Here is a 12777-nt window from a genome sequence, read left to right as displayed (position 1 = left end):
AGGGGAGATAAAGGGCAACCCTGACGTACACCGCAGTTGATCTCTACTGCTTCCGATAAATTCCCGTTGATCATTAATTTGCTGTAGATGTCCAGATACAGCAGTCCCACCCACTTGATGTATTTTTGGGGAAAACCAATTTTTGTAGTACCCTGCAGAGGTATTGGTGCGAGACTCGATCAAAGGCTTTCTCAAAGTCTAGATTTAGGACCACTAGTCGCATGTTTCTGTCTCTCGCATAACAGATGGTGTCACGGATGAGCATGAGACTGTCGCTGATCTTCCTTCCCACGATGGCACAGGTTTGGTCCGGATCGACCAAGTCTCCTAAGACTACAGACATACGTGTTGCTAAAAGCTTGCTAAAGAGTTCACAGTCCACATTTAAAAGTGTTATGGGTCGCCAGTTTTTTAAATCAGTCTTGTCCCCTTTTTTGTGCAATAGGATCACTATCCCTATTTTGAAACTGTCTGGCATGTTGTCTCGACCGGAAAATTCGTAAAAACAATAATCAGATCCGGTGCTAAAATATCCCAAAAAGTCTGATAAAATTCGAGGCTGAGCTTGCCTCCCCGGGCGATTTTCTTTTTTAAAAATTCTTTATTCAAGCATCCAGTTGGTCTGGGGTAAAACCTGATGCTAAAAAGGGGTCTTGACACACTGATCTCGAAATATAATCTAATACCTGCCCCATTTCATTCTCATGGGTTTCTTTCCTTTTATATAATTTTTGTAGTAGTCTTCGGCAAATTTGGTTATTTCACTACTTTCTTTTGTAAGAAGCCTGTTTTTGTTTAGGAGTTTAAAAAGCCCTTCACTTTTGTACATTTTTTTTTAATAGCGCGTACATTTTTTCCCCTTCTTCTATTTCTTTCTTTGCTTCTTAGTATGATGCCTTTGCTCTTTATTTCCAGCAAAGCGTTTGGTTCTTGTTTGATCTCTCTGATTTCATCATTTAAGTCAATCCCCCTTTGTGTTGGGGTAATATAGCGTTGGAGTCTTCTTTGTAGTCCCGACGTGTGTTTCATCTCCCTAAATTTTTATTTTTCCCCTGCATTTAAAAAAAAAAATCTGCGTTCGTTTCTTTGTCATCTCCCACTATTGTGCTCGTGAATCATACGAGTCTTGAAGGGTCTGCCAGTCCTTGTACCACTCCCTGTATTGCGTGGCCAAGGCCACATCCTCCAGCAGGGAGCAGTTCAACTTCCACAGACCCCTCCCAACAGTCACACCTGAAGGAAGTGAGAGAGAGCAGGACAGTAGCAAGTGATCTGGAAAAAAAAAAGACAGGAATTAATCTGGCATCACTCAGTGGTAAACCCCTTGTAAATGTATAGTCTATCCGAGAGGCTCTGGTGTTCTCACCACTGAACCAGGTGAAGCCCTCCTCTGTTGGATGTATGGATTTGAGAACCTGTCGGGGGCAAGTCTCTTGTTTCCCTGCCCACAAGGAATCACGATTTTTTCCTTCCCCGGCTTCCTCGGCTCAACTTCATACAATTCCCTCGTGGGCGTTTTCATCGGGAATCGGTTTTCCTCTAAATCTTTAATCTTTGGTTCAGGTGTGGTCACCACCCCCAATTTGGTCCCGTTATTACCCCTCTTTCCCATGGCAGGTAGTGGAGGGAAGCTCAAGTTGGGGCCTCACCCCCTCAAAACGATCCCAAAATCTCAGTAGCATTATCAGTCAGCAGGGTTGGGTAGGGTTGCTTTAACTTGATTACTTTCAATTTCTTTTGGATTACTCCAATACCAAATATGCTAATTAAATACAAAAGAAACTAAATATGAATCAAATTACTAAATTCTGTGCAGGCTTGGGGAGTAACGGAATACATGGAACGGCAAAAATGATGTTGGCAAGCGGTTTGGATTTATTTTCATTTTGTTTCTGTCGCATTTTATGTTAGTTTTGCCGGAGATCAAAGCCAGGAGAGAAAGCTTACCACGTGTTGTGAGTCATCATTTTATTCTTATTTAGTTTCTTTTGTCTTTTATTAGCAAATTTGGTATTGGAGTAATCCAAAAGTAATTGAAAGTTATCCAGTTAAAGTAACCCTACCCAACCCTGTCAGTCAGATTTTCCACCGTAAAAACAGAAAACTGGAGCCTCACTTCCTCAAAACGATCCCAAAACTCGCGAAAAAGGACCGCCGATGCAAAACTCACATCAAAGCCTTCTTTAAACGGCAGGGTTATAATGCAATTTATTTCCTCCTGTTTAAATTTCAGACACTTTTCAATAAACGTCCTCGAAAAATCCAGTCTTGACATTTTGTCGGAATCAGCTACTACATCTTTAAAAAGGAATCGCACGCAGTTAAATCTCGGTCCACTGGCCATGGCGGGTTCAGCTGCTTTACCTTTTTCTTCTAGCTAATAAGAACACAATATACAATATATCACAAATAAAATGGATGTAATATACAAATGTTCAATATTCCTCTTAAAGCAAACAATTCCAGAACTACAAGACTATACTCTCAATTCTAACAGAGGCGAACCGCTACGTACTCATCCTCGCCACCATTTTGGCCAAATGGCCGATAATTGATCTTCGCCAAAAGGCCAGGAAGCGATGACCTTATAAGGAGTTAGGGGAGCATCTTGTGACGCAACACTGCTAGTGAAGCTAAAGTTTTAACGGAAATCATACGCATATGAGTATAAATTAGAGCAAATATTTTGCAACCGGAAATGAGGCAACTATATGACTCGATTTTAAATGCATTCAACGTGAATCCAGGCTTAATTCAGGTAGCTTGAGAAATATATTACCCACGTGACACAAATCGGTCCAATAGCAAAGCGGCATTAAGCGTATACGGTGCAATTTCACACGAGGTGCTGATGTAATTTTCATTTCAAAAAGGAATGACAAAAGTCATCATACTGTGTTATATATCCAAAGACAACGGCAGTATGTTAACAAACCAATTGTCCTCCAGTCGAGAATAGTGCTGTGTCATTCGTGAAAGTAACGGCACAATGAGCCGACTCTTTGAAATTGAATCCGAGAGTCGGCTCCGTTTTCAAGCGAAACCCCCTCTCTGTCTCTTGCACGCGCGTGTTTTGTGTCCTCTTCTAAATCTATTTTTTGTTTGTTTTTTCAGCTCATTTTAACTCAGGGGCCACACGATAGAAGAAACATTCTGTCGGGGGCCGGACTAGTAGATTAAAGAGAAAGAAAAAGAGATAAAGAAATAAGAGAAAGAGGGAGGGAAAAGGAGAGAGGGCAGGACAAAGAAAGAAAAAGAGAGAGAGGGAGAGAGTGTGAGAAATAAGAGATAAAAAGTCGTGAGAGAGGGGGAAAAGAAAGGGAGAGGAAGAAAGAAACCCAAAGAGAAATAGAAAGACAGAAGGAGAGAAAAGAGAAAAGAAAGCGCAAAGGGTATGAAGAGAGAAAGAGAAAAGGAAAAAAGGAAGTTAGAACAAAAGAGGTTAAAAGACACAGAGAGAGAAAGAGACAAGGAGCAACAAAGGAAGAGAAAAAGAGAAACACAGAGAGTGAAAGAGACTGAGTGGGAGAAAAGGGGTGGAAAAAGAAGAAAGAGAGAGAGAGGGAGAGAGAAATAAATACAAGTACAGCGTCTTTGTGAGAGGCACCTTGCTTTGGCAACATCAAGTTGACATATTTCAACCTGCAGCTTGTTTTTCTCTTGCGCTTCTCTGAGTTGCCTCGTGGGCCGGATTCAATCCCTTAGCGGGCCTGATCTGGCCCGCGGGCCGCCTGTTTGACGCCTGTGGTTTATCACATTACCCCGATATTAGATAACCTGCATTGACTCCCAGTTTGCTTGAGTCTTAAGATGTGATTTTAAGGTTCTGTTGGTATTATACAAAATCATGCATGGATTTGCTCCCTCATATCTTTCATATTCAACTACCCCTAAATTAAGGCCTTCGCTCTGAAAATGCTGGTCTACTAGTGATCCCAAGAGCCAAGACGAGAACCCCAGGTTCAAGAGTGTTCTCCGTTTGGGCCCCGGTGCTGTGGAATGCTCTTCCACCTGAGATTCAATCTGCAACCTCAGTGGAACTGAGGCCTAAAACACACTCATATTCTATAGCTTATGAATGGCATGTATTCCATGATGACAATATCTGTGTATTAATTGTTACTACAACATTCGTTGCAGCCTGGTCATCCTACCTTATGTGCGGTCAATTTTCCAGATTTCTTTATTTGCCTCATGTTGAGGTTTTTCCTTGCCCTCATGTAGGTTTTAGATCAGGGGATCGTGTAATAATAGTCTGTGGTTTGCAATCATCTGTGGTTTGTGCAGCCCTTTAGAGACTCTTTGTGATTAAAGGCTATACGGAACGGCGTGACCTGAAGCTCACTCAGTGAAAATCTTCATTGCACTCGATAAATGTAATTTGTAATTGATCGTACAAAATCCCTTATAGTCAAATGTATAAAATCCATGACTTGGTAGCGCACCATTTCCATTCAGATTTCCTGGAGTCTTGTTTGTGATTTCATTTTTTTCAGTAAACCAATGTGTGCGTCTTCGAGGTTGTGATTTAAGCCGTAGGGGTGCCACGGAATCCAGGACACTAGCCAGGGTAGTATTAAACTCGATCATTAGTGAATCAACAGAGCCTTTATCTGAAGGAACTACCCCTTGAAGAAAATCAGAGAGGTTAGAAATTGTACTCGGGCAAATATTATGGCTGTAAATCCTAGTTTCTTAAACACAACATTTAGCCAGCACCTCAAATATAACTAAATAATGATCAGAAATAACGTTAGTATACGGTAACACCGTCACATTTGAGATTGAAACTCCTCAAGTCAGAACCAAGTCCAGTGTGTTTCCATCTTTATGAGTGGGGAAAATCAGGTAAAAGAAAAAGAAAAGAAGAAAAAAATAAACAAGAAAAAAGCTTGGAAAAAAAAGAAAAAAAGAAAGGTTTGAGATTAGCCTCATTATATATATATTAATATAAATTTCTTAATCCGTAAGTATTTTCAGAAAAAAATGCACATATACAAGATAGTTTATGTATCTTTGCTTATTATTCAAACGAATATCGTTTTCTACAATGTGTACAAGATTATACTCAAAATTCCGGGGGAAAAAAAATCAACTTTTTTGTAGGCCTTCAAATATGATTCTAAATGGCAAAAAAATCCTGACACTGAGAGTGTTTATGTGGAACTTGGTTCAAAACATATTTAATTTGCATGCATCGATGAAAAGAGGTTAACGAACCTCTGGGAAGAGGTATTGCAGTGTGCGGTGCAGGACCACCAGGTTCCACAATAGTCTTGTCCCCCTGGCCATTAGACTGTTAAATGGTCACTCAAACACATAGTAAATCTAAACTGCTGCTAATCTGTACATCTGTGGGTTCTGTTTGACTTTTTGCACTACTGGCAGTTCTTTATAGCTAGCCACTCCTTGCACATCTGTTTCTCTGCACTATCGTACTTACAGTGTTATAGTTACAGTGTTATTGTTCTGTTTACCTGACTTGTTTACCTGATTCAGTAGCCTAGATGGTAGTGTGCCGGCTTTGAGACTGGGAGGTCGCTGGTTCGCGCCTCGACCGAGACATACCTAATTGGTATAATGGCGGCGCCCTCTGGCTGCGGCTGCACCGACTCGCTACAACGGGTCAGGTGTATCGACATTTCGTTCTGTGTACATTGTTACAAAGAATGACAATACAAAGGAAATTATTATTATTATTATTATGATTGCCCATCTTGCACATCTGGTTGGCTACTCCTCTTGCACTATTTGCGCTACTGTAAAATACTATACATAGCCATAATTATTTAGTATATTATTAGCACTCAATACTACAACTCAATACAACATTTTATTTATATCTGTACATTCAAGGAAACTGTGCGGGTCAGATGTATCGACATTTCGTTCTGTATACACGTGTACTAGAATGACAATAAAGTAGATCTGAATCTGAATCTGAATCTGAAGAAACACTGGTTTCCACTAAGCGCTCATTGAACATTATCTAAAAGTTTACCGGATTTTCTCTGTGTCCCTAGGTTTTATTTTGAAAGAAAAACAACAGCTTCCGGGAAACCTTCTCCGTCACCTCTTTCTTGACGTTATCTCTGCTCGCTATTCCCTGCATGTGACGCTGCCTTTTTATGGGATTGACGCAAGCAAGTGGATATTTCTCGTCGGTATGTAAGAATATTTTCAAAATCTTCCTATCAGCCGTTCACACTCCCACGAGTGCACTTTAACTGCAATCAAAATGCAATTGATTTGGAATCATTTTCGATGCACGAAAGCTTCGGTGATTGGAGCTAATGGGTGTATTCTGCACAATGGAATTACAAAAAGGGGAAAACAAACGTGTTTATATTTCAGTTTTGTAGCTTTTACGAACGGGAGTAGGCTTGTGTGTGAGTGGAAAGTGTCATTTGAGCCATGGATACGGTGTACTGTTGCTGTGTCACGAGTTTCATTCCCGTTTCCTTTAATTAATTCATTGCAAATTCACGCGAGTCTATCAATGGTTCCAAATGAAGCGTTTGATGCCATTTGCATCGAAACTAAATATTGTGTCTAGGTGGGCTCTGTCCGCGGTTCTGAAATGTTCCAGGCCATTGCACGTAGTGGTTCAGTCGCTCAATTTGGCATTTAAGTCAAGTCATTTTTATTTGTATAGCCCTTAGTCACAAAGAGTCTCAAAGGGCTGCACAGGTTATTGCACAGACTATTATTACACCTTCCCCTGATCTGGAACGAACATGAGGGCAAGGAAAAACTCACAAACCTCAACATGAGGAAAATGAGGAAACCTTGAGAAGGAACCGCTCGTGTGGTAATCCCCCTTTCAGGATGACCAGGCTGCAATGGATGTTGCAATTACAAATACTACAGAGATATTGTCAACAAAAATATAGGTTATTCATATGCTATAGAGTAGCAGTCAAGTCAAGTCATTTTTATTTGTATAGCCCTTAATCACAAAGAGTCTCAAAGGGCTGCACAGGTTATTGCACAGACTATTATTTCAGACTATTATTACACCATCCCCTGATCTGAAACCAACATGAGGGCAAGGAAAAACTCAAAAACCTCAACATGAGGAAAATGAAGAAACCTTGAGAAGGGACCGCACATGTAGCATCCCCCTTTCAGGATTAGCAGACAGCAAAGGATGTTGCGATCACAAATAATACAGAGATATTGTCCAAGAAAAGTATAGGTTATTCATATGCTATAGAGTAGAAGTGTGTTTCAAGCTTAGATTTAAACATTTCCACTGAGGTTGCAGAAATCAGGGGTTAGAGCATTCCACAGTACCGGTGCCCGGATGGAGAATGCCCTCGAACCTGCGGAACACTTCTTGGCTCTTGGGATCACCAGTAGACCAGCGCTTTCAGAACGAAGGCTTCGGACCGGAACATAGGTTGGAAATCCAATCTGAAAGATATGAGGGAGCAAGTCCATGTATGATTTTGTATAATACCAAGAGAACCTTGAAATCACATCTTAGGCTAACAGGGAGCCAATGCAGGTTAGCCAAAATCGGCGCCATGTGATCGGACTTTCTTGTCCTAGTTAAAATATATGTTTAGTTGCCTTCCATATAGAATGTAAAGCTACATGTGTTTTAAATTCTGTGTAACTCATTGTGTACCAAGGCTCGTAACAGAACTATTATGCATTCATTATTCTTTTTATAAATTGTTTTGTTTAAAAAAATTAAGCGATAATAACAAAAATAATAAAATCCATTCATTTTCTGCACCGCATATCCTCACAAAGGTTGCGGGGGGAAATAACACATACCTGTCAACCTCCTCGGCTCCATGCCCGTACAAACTGTCGTATTTTCCCGTACAAAATACAAAACAATCGTACGCTATATCTATTCATCATTCTTTTTATTAATTGTTGTATTAAAAGAAAATTAAGCAGTAATAACAAAAATAATAACATCCATTCATTTTCTGCACCGCACATCCTCACAAAGGTTGCGGGGAAATAACGATCGTGTGGATATTGATACTAATCACAGTAAGTAACGTAAATAAACCTAAAAGCCTCGTGACGAGCCCAAAAGTCACAATTACATGGAAAACAGTATGACTGTGTCATGTCTTGCGCGGTTGCCATGGCGCCCAGTTGGCCCCGCCCATGGGCACCGGCTGACTCGCATTGACTGATTGCTTCTGTGGGTACTCAAACGTGCTCCTTTGAACTGGGCTTTTGCTGGAGCATTCGTTATACTTGTTAAGCTCTGTTAAACTTTGGGTAAACCTTCTGTGAGATTTCTCCAAGTTCTGTTTTATTCTGAGAAGTGCCTAGTTTGTCATTTTGCCTGCGTTTGACCCTGCTTTGTTTTTGGTCTGGTCCGTTTGTTTTTTGGACAACTTTGCTTTCTCCAATAAATTGTGCGAGAAAGTCTACGCAAATGACTTCTTACTTCCTGCTTCCCGCTCCTCTGTGCGACAGACTGAGCATTTTAAATTACACGAACAGGTGTAAAGTGTTAAAAATAAAACCGTAATTGTCAAAAGGAAAAACAGAAAAGCTAAAAATATGACCTTGGACTCAACAGAGGTGGTGTCCACCTATATTAGTTGTAGTTCATTAAGATAGATTACAAATGTTTTCTTAATGCTTGGTCATATCTGTCAACCCTGAGTAACTCAGAGATGCAAAAGTCATATTAGAAATGTTTAATTTTACCCAATAAATCCTTACTCTCTTTCTTTTTTATGTGTTTTTGTTACTTGATTACTTTCAATTACTTTTGGATTACTCCAATACCAAATATGCTAATAACAGACAAAATAAACTAAATATGAATAAAATGATGACTCACAACACGTGGTAAGCTTTCTCTCCTGGCTTTGATCTCTTTGATCTCCGGCAAAACGAACATCAAATGCGACAGAAACAAAATGAAAAGAAATCCAAACAGCTTGCCAACATCATTTTTGCCGTTCCATGTATTCCGTTACTCCCCAAGCCTGCACAGAATTGAGTAATTTTATTCATATTTAGTTTATTTTGTCTTTTATTAGCATATTTGGTATTGGAGTAATCCAAAAGTAATTGAAAGTAATCCAGTTAAAGTAACCCTGCCCAACCCTGGTTATCGAATATGTGAGTAAAGGTTCTAAAAAAGACAGATGCTTGAATTTCTATATGTAAAAATCACTGTACGCAATGCTAAACACTATATGGTTGGCTTGTTGGTTGGTTGGATCCCTTAACCACTAGGGTCGCAAGGGGCACAAACAAAAAAATGTATGTTAATTAAGAATTGCATACATTTCTGGATACACATAATAAAATACTTTACCCCAAAAATACATATAAAATCTGAAAAATTATATAAGTTGCCAGGTATGCTTGATGGTATTATTTTTATTAATAGTAAATTTTATCAATATGTTTGCACGTAAATTAAATATATGTATAAGTTGTGTTGAATTAATAGAGTATTTTGTACGGTATATATTATATTTATATGGTATATGTTTGTATAGGAGTTTTTATTCTTAATAATGAATTGTCGGGAAGCAGGAAATTGGAACTCATTTGCGTAGACGACCTGTCACTTTAATTGAGAAAGAAAAGTTGTCCAACACACAAACGAACCAAAAACAAAACAAAGCAGGCCTTTAACGGGATTAAACAGAACTTGCAGGAATCTCTCAGAATGTTACACCGAAGTGCAACAAGCACAACAAGAATAAACAGGTATCAAACAGGCATGAACAGGTTTTCAACAAGGGTAAACAACGATCTGGCAAAGGGCAGTTCCAAAAGGCGCGCTTAAGTGCCCATAGGAGTAATCAGGAAATACAGGTCAGCCAGTGTCAAGGGGCGGGGCCAGCGGGGCGCCATGACAACCGTGCAGAACATGAGATGAATGGGTTTCTTGATTGTTTCCTTTTTGCTTCTTTTGGTTATTTTTACAAGATTTTGAATCAAGTATCATTGGCTCCAGCTATTCTACTTCTTTTTGCATATTGGCTTGGAGTAATATTACAACTACAGTACTTTGAAGGTTCTGGCAACTAATATGACTAATAAATAGTTTTCACCCTGCTGTTTTATTTTTTAAGACACATTTCAAGGCAACTTGAATGATTTGAAAGGAGTAAATTCATTTAAACGCTGGATATACATATTTACCTAATTGACCCACGGGTCGCCTTTTTCAATTTTCTTGTTATTCCTGAGGGAGAATTTTTTCTCATTCTGTGTCTCATGAGGTCAGCGTGTCAACATCTGTCATTCACTCCTTCTGCATCCTTTGTTTATGACCTCCCAACTGTCTTGGCTATAGGTTTAAACATCTTTGCGACAACTGAATGCATACTTTATACTACTAATTAGTTACTAATTGTAACTGACGTAAACATCAATTTTAATGCTTTTTTTGCCCATGATGGAGGTCAACCTTTTACAAAACAAAACTCGGTATTGTAGTGGTATGGTTGTCATGTCCTGCACGGTTGTCATAGCGCCCAGCTGGCCCCGCCCCTTGACACCGGCTGACCTGCATTTCCTGATTACTCCTATGGGTACCGTATTTTCCGCACTATAGGGCGCACCGGGTTATCGGGCGCACCCCCAAAAAATAGTTTTTGGTCCTATATTTGACATACATAAGACACACCGGATTATAAGGCGCTACAATGGGAACGTCGACAAAACAGTCAGATAATTCAGTCCAACTTATTACCCCCTTAACACTCCGAAAGCTTGCAAAGAAGCAAATACGTGTCGTAGACACGTGCGGATGCGGTGTCCGTACGATGTCACTCAAATGCATCGTTCCAAATATCATTCGGAAGGTTAAAGTCTTGGGATTCAAGAAATGCCAACCATTCCTTAGTTTCTATTTTCTTTTTCGCTCGCAACTTTACTGTGCATATGACAATAAACACTTGGAATTGAGTTTAATTCACTCAACTCATCACAGCAACATCAAGATCGTTGTAAAACAAGATACCGGGAAAATATAAAGCCGCATAGCTCACCTAAGTTCTCACGTTCAATTATGATACGCAATCATGATCTTCTTACAACCGTTAGTGAAGTAAATCCAGGAGAGTAAATTATTTGCAAATACAGACTAATAAAACATGTTTCTTTATGGTGTACTTTAGCAAGCTTGCTAAGCTTGCTACGCCATTGCTAAACTCGGCCAATTGCAGGGTTTGTTTTGGCCATCTAGCCTATTGGAGGCTCTGAATAACTTCAGCCAATAGCGATCGATTTAACTGATGATTGACACATCTTTTTCGGCCAATTGCAGGGTTTGTTTTGGCCATCTAGCCAATCCGAGGCTCCGAATAACTTCAGCCAATAGTGATCTATTCAAATGATGATTGACACATTGGTTAGCCAATGAAACGCCGGTATATAAATCCCAGCATACACCGCGGACTACTCCACGTTCGGGGTAAAATCGAGTCGGCGGCTGTTGAGTAAGTTGCGAGACCTTGCGAATTTAATATTGAGCCATATATAAGGCGCACTGTGTTATAAGGCGCATGGTCAGCTTTTGAAAAAAAATAAGACTTTTAGGTGCGCCTTATAGTGCGGAAAATACGGTACTTAAATGTGCTTTTGGAACTGCCCTTTGCCAGATCGTTGTTTACCCTTGTTGAAAACGTGTTGATACCTGTTTATTCTTGTTTTGCTTGTTGGACTTTGTTGCACTCCGGTGTAACATTCTGAGAGATTCCTGCAAGTTTTGTTTGATTCTGAGAAAGGCCTGGATTGTAATTTTGCCTGCATTTGAGCCTGCTCTGTTTTGTTTTTGGTCCATTTGTGTGTTGGACAACTTTTCTTTCTCAATTAAAGTGACAGATCGTCTACGCAAATGAGTTCCTACTTCTTGCTTCCCGACCCGTTTCAAGACAGTTCCGTTCCGTTTCATGACAGTGGTACTCAACTGATATGCTTATGGTTTCTTAAACACTCAAAATAAGGAGAGAAGACATCAATTAATTTTCAACTTGCAAAAAAAACAAAAACAAAGAGGAGTGTAAAAGAAACCCTCACTTTGCTAAATTCAAAATCTGTTGTAATAGCCCTCCCCTGAGCCTTTTTTAATTAAATCACCGTCGTTATAAAAAGCAGTTCCTCCCTAAATGGTGTGAAAATAAAAAAACAGTTACTTTATTGGCTGCTATTGACAATGTTGTAAACAGTGCATAAAAAAAGTCAAAATTATGAACTGGCATTCTATGTAATATTATTTGAAGGTGTCCACTATTAAAAACAGAATAAACTTAGAATTAACATTAAACCTTAAATCATTACTTTGGCACCATCATGGCCATTATCTTCACAAAATATCATTGTCGGCAAAGAAAAAAAATGTAAATTTTAGATTTTTATGAGATTGTGTAATATGCTGATAAATTAGGAAATTAGATTAAATGCAAAATAATTCGTATTCAATGTTATCTAAATGTTTGATAATGATCCATACTAAAAATATGAATAATAGTAATAATATAAATAATAATATTGAAGGAGCTGTACAGAATTTGGAACTTTTTTTTACTTTTTTACTCGCATTTCCTGGCTTGTGTCATCAGTGCAGCCCCTGTCAGACTCCTAATGTTGTCCATTCAAATCCTTGCATTTCTTGGACACGCTTGAATAAAGTGTTCTTTTTTAAAACAGGCCCTCTCTTACTTTCAACATTTTCATGCTACACTAACAAAAAAGCAAAACAAAAAACAGCGGGGTCGAGCATGAAGTTAGTTACTCTACACCTCACCCCAGTACCCTCATTCCTCCTAC

At 39.3% G+C, this 12777-nt stretch overlaps 1 protein-coding gene across 1 annotated transcript in view; it reads left to right on the top strand.

The window, feature by feature from the left end:
* Window positions 1–6066: 6066 nt before the first annotated feature.
* pacsin1b (protein kinase C and casein kinase substrate in neurons 1b) overlaps window positions 6067–12777 on the top strand; it is a 36010-nt gene continuing 29299 nt past the window's right edge. Inside the window, exon 1 of the mRNA XM_088338965.1 lies at window positions 6067–6164. The gene's annotated coding sequence lies outside the window, so the exon portion shown is untranslated. The remainder of the gene's footprint in view (window positions 6165–12777) is intronic.

The sequence above is a fragment of the Urocampus carinirostris genome, chromosome 6, assembly GCF_059441175.1.
Source record: "Urocampus carinirostris isolate Australia breed hairy pipefish chromosome 6, RoL_Ucar_1.0, whole genome shotgun sequence".
In the NCBI taxonomy this organism is placed as follows: Eukaryota; Metazoa; Chordata; class Actinopteri; order Syngnathiformes; family Syngnathidae; genus Urocampus; species Urocampus carinirostris.
Note: the sequence above shows the minus strand (reverse complement) of the source record. Positions and strands in the feature narration are given on the sequence as shown.